Source organism: Chroicocephalus ridibundus, chromosome 6 (assembly GCF_963924245.1).
Source record: "Chroicocephalus ridibundus chromosome 6, bChrRid1.1, whole genome shotgun sequence".
Lineage (NCBI taxonomy): Eukaryota > Metazoa > Chordata > Aves > Charadriiformes > Laridae > Chroicocephalus > Chroicocephalus ridibundus.
In genome coordinates, this window is record NC_086289.1 from 21,983,699 (window position 1) to 21,987,927 (window position 4,229).

At 48.6% G+C, this 4,229-nt stretch overlaps 1 long non-coding RNA gene across 1 annotated transcript in view; it reads right to left on the bottom strand.

Annotated features, from left to right (window-relative positions):
- Positions 1 to 3,968: 3,968 nt before the first annotated feature.
- Positions 3,969 to 4,229, bottom strand: part of LOC134516945 (uncharacterized) — an 18,240-nt gene continuing 17,979 nt past the window's right edge. Inside the window, exon 3 of the long non-coding RNA XR_010071503.1 lies at positions 3,969 to 4,061. This is a non-coding gene — a long non-coding RNA (uncharacterized LOC134516945). The remainder of the gene's footprint in view (positions 4,062 to 4,229) is intronic.

Sequence of the window (4,229 nt, forward strand, 5' to 3'; positions counted from 1 at the left end):
GGCACCAAGGTCCTCTCTGACCCCCGGGACATGGAGGTGGACCTGGCCCACAACAGAGGGGCAAAATCCCTTTGGAAGCAAGAGGGACCTGACAGATCACCCACTCAGAGCCCCCACAGGTTTTGGGGTCTTCTGAGCCCTTCACCCCCCAGGTAGGTGGCACCTGGATGAGGGTGGCGGTGAGCACAGGAGAGGGAGACCAGGGCTCAGTGACAGCACCAGCTGACAAAGCAGCATTTGAGAGGGAGGACATCAGCATCTGCAGCGCTGACACATAAAAGAGAGGCGGCAGCTATTGCAGGCAGGGACGGAGCCGTGCGAAGGGCCCTCCCCCCCTCAATAAAGTTGACATTGTCTCCCGTGATAACTTTTCTGCTGAGGTAGGAGACACTTTACTGCAGAGTTGCACACAGCAAGTAGCTGCCCTCCCCCCCGCCCCTTCCCATCCTCTCCCTCTCTCTCTGTCTCTCTCTCCAGCATCATTTACATCCTTAATTAGCTGTAATTCTGCAGTGCTCATTAGGGAAGGACTGGAAAATATCAAGGAGCCCACAAGCAGGGGGCTTCAGGGGAGAGGGAGGAAGTGGGGGATGCGGGCGTCAGGCTGAGAGGGGATGCCCAAGGCTGGATTGTGGAGCCAGGAGCCAGAAGCTACTTGCTTAATTTGGGTGGGAAGATTACACTAATTTGGGAGCACTGATCCAGTGATGGGGTTAAAGAGGCCACACTGTCCCACCTAGAAAGGCAAAAGGCTTGTCTGGAGAATAACAGCATCTCACCAAAAGGACTTGTTCTTACCTTCTTGCTCGCAGGTGATGTCTCTCTGCTGGGTCATTCAGTGCCCCATGCTCTTAAAGTCAATGCTCAGGTGCAGGAGGAGGGCAGCCTTCCCCTCCGATGCAGGCAGCAACACAAACCTGTCCTCTCCTCCGGCCTCACCAGGAATCATCCAGCAAAGAGGTTTCTCTGGAAAATTGCAGCTGGCTGGGCTAAAGCAGGTCTGCCAGGTGTGCCTCTGTGCTGCAACCTTTGGGTTGGAAAAAGAAAGACTCAAACGTGATCCAGAAGAAAATCTCAAGGAGCAGTTAATTGTTTTTTAAAGCACACTCTTGATTTGAAACAAGGAGGGGTAAGCATTTTGAATTTAACTTCAATGACCTAAAATAATAAAAAAGCAAGAAATTAGGACTTGAAACTACTGCCAAACTTTACATTCCAGGCTGTAGAATTAAATATATCCTTCAGCCCCAAACGGACAAGCATTGTGAGGCTTTATTGTTGGTCCAGATAATTGCTATAATTACTTTGGGGACCAGCATCAGACCCGGGCAGTTCTAATCTGGACTCCCTTTCACTCAGGAGTATACAAACAAAGAGAGAGTAAAGTCCTCCCTCTTCACAGTCTCAAGGTACAAGACCATTAAGGAGGTACTATTGCCTCTTTGCCTTAGCTGGAGAATGGAGAATAGGTAAATTAAGTGAACTGGGCAAAGGCATAAATGAAATCTGTGGCAGAGCCAGGTGGTGACTCCAGACTTCCTACCATCTCTCTTTTTCCTATTTTAATTCACTGCCTAGCTGTATCTTTGCTTGAGGTTAGATGTGGATGTAAAAGTCTACCTGGGAATCCAATGAAGTTGATGAAGATGGTCTTTGCAAGTCCGTCCTCCTACTTTTCACTTGCTGGCAATAATGTGAGCCTACAGGATGAGCTGTGATGGCGTGTTCCACCAAAGACTCAAAATGACCACTGGTGCACGTGGGATTATTTACAAATACATGGGCATGTTCACAAATGGGCACTTGCACTTCCAAACACCTTCCTCTTTCATTAACATCTTCAAATCCCTGCTAGTGTTTAGATAAGACTTGCCATAACAGAGAATCAGAATAAGCAAATGCCAGAACAAGTCAAGAGAAAACCCCGGTGAAGTACAACTTTATAGAGGTACTTAGGACCTTTGCAAAACAGCGTTTGAGTGGTTTGTATCATTGGCTCTGAGGTTTAACACAGGTTAACTCCCTTCGCACTTACCCAAGACAACTTATTTACATCATTCAAGCAAAGAGAAACCTGTCCCATCTTTCCGTATTAATATCTGGCTTTTCCTGTAGCGTTTGGTACATAGATTTCTAAGGTCTTTACAAAGGAGATAAAATTTCCAGCTCTATTCTACATGAAATTTGTGTTGCAAAGAAGTCACGGTGGACCAGAGACTGCCTGGATCTCATTGCGGTGCTTTAAAGAGCGTCTTCTCTGCAATTTTCTGCACTTTGTCAATGACAAACATTCAGAATGGATTTTGTCCATTACCACTCTAATATTTGGTAAGAAGGAAGAAGATTGGGAAAAAAAATGCTAGATCCCCATTCCTATTAGAGATGTTCAGCTGGTGCAAAGAAAGATGCCCTATCATTGGGTGGGTGCAGAAGGCAGGGATGCCAGTTGGCTTAGACCTCTGTGCAGCCTCAGCATCTGCCACGTGGTGCGTGCAGCTGGCGGGATTCTGCGGAGGGTAAATACCCGCTCCCAGACACCACAGAGGAGGGTGTGGAAGTGGAAAGAGCTGCCTGTGGTGGTTGCATAGCTCACAACTGCAAAGGCCAGCTCTTGGGCAACAGCTCATGCTTGCATGAAGCCATCTGCGCTCTCCCGCTCGGCAGTCAGTGATTTCCTTCGAAATGGCTCAAAAGTATCTTTTGCAAATTGCTCGTTAGTGGGTTCCTTGATACCTAGAGTACCAATGAATGGTGTCATTCTCACAGCCTACTTGCCATCATTACATTTTCCTCTTCTATACTTCATCCTTCTGCTTGAAAGCCTAGAGGAGCAGCAGGAGCTTGTCTTTTGCCTTGCAGCGATAGTCAGAAATCCCGAGCTCAGACAAACTGAGTCTGGGATGATGTGAGGCTAAGCAAATGTCTCGAAAAAACAGGTAAAGTATGAATCGCAGATATTCAAATATGAGTCACCTTTCCCACGGTTTGGACCCAGGGCTGACCACGCAGAGGATAAACCCCGGGCATAAAGTTGTATTGTACACGACTGTCAGAATCGGCAGCAAATCTGCACCAGGGATGGGTGGCCCCGTGTGACCAAACAGAAACAAGTAAGGAGGAACACACTGACATGTACAGGGGCAAGCTCTTTTGTGTGTGTATGTGGATGGGAGTTCAATTATATATGTGGATGTACATTTGTGTGTGCTGGGGTGTGCCTGATCCCGGACATCAGTGTGTGCAGATGCAGGAGAGGAAGGGGCACTCCCCAGGCTGCACACCAGCTCAAGTGTGGGCGAGAGTTTGTGGACTGCTACTGAGTAGCTTGAGGCATCAGCTGTAAGGGTTTATTTCCAGTACAGAGCATTTCTCCCTTAAGAGTCAATGAAATAATTTGTGCAAATCTCCCTCAGGTACCACGCAGAGAATGTAACACCAAGGAAACATCGGGGAAGATTTCTGGTCACTCAGATCGTGGTAACTTGGGGGGAAAGCTAACCCATGAAAAGAGATCGCTTGTGTAATTTGCAGAGACACTTGGCTGACTGAATAGCGTTGTTCTGCACTCTTGCACTGTTTTGCAAGTATTCTTTCGTTTTGCAGCAACATCTTTCTCCATCTCCCTAATTTTTCACAGGGGCTTGGAAGAGACGCAGATTTGCTCCATGCTAGCTTTCCTGGCACTATTACCTGTGCCAGTATCCCGCCGGGAGAAGCCGGGAGGAGAGGAGCTCTGAACTGGCCCACCCCGCACTGCTCCACACCAGGCTGCCTTTGGGGCTGCAGCAGCCAGGATCTTTCCAGCCTCCACCGGCCCCGCTCTCCCCTCCGCACCCCTACCCCAGCTCCTCGGCCAAATCAAAGCTTCCCCTATCCTTCACCTGGGCATGGTCTCCTGATGGGGCTTGGCTTGCTCTCTGTGGCCCAGGTCCAGACACAGTTTTACAGCATCTCCTTCCGAAATGGGTCCTCTCTCAGCAGTCAAAGCCAAGCCTAACAGTGCCTCCTGCTGAACCCGCTGGCGTGGCCGGCACCTCGCTCCTCGGGCATCCTGATCTCTCCTGCGGAGACTCGGGCAGTGAGAGGGAGGGAGATTGATAGCAAGGAAAAGCAGCGGATGAAAAGTAAACTCACACTACATAAATTCCTAAATTATTTTTATAAGGACACAACATTGTAACAACTTGCCAAGAACAACACTGAAATTATTTCAAGGTTTCCCATTTGTT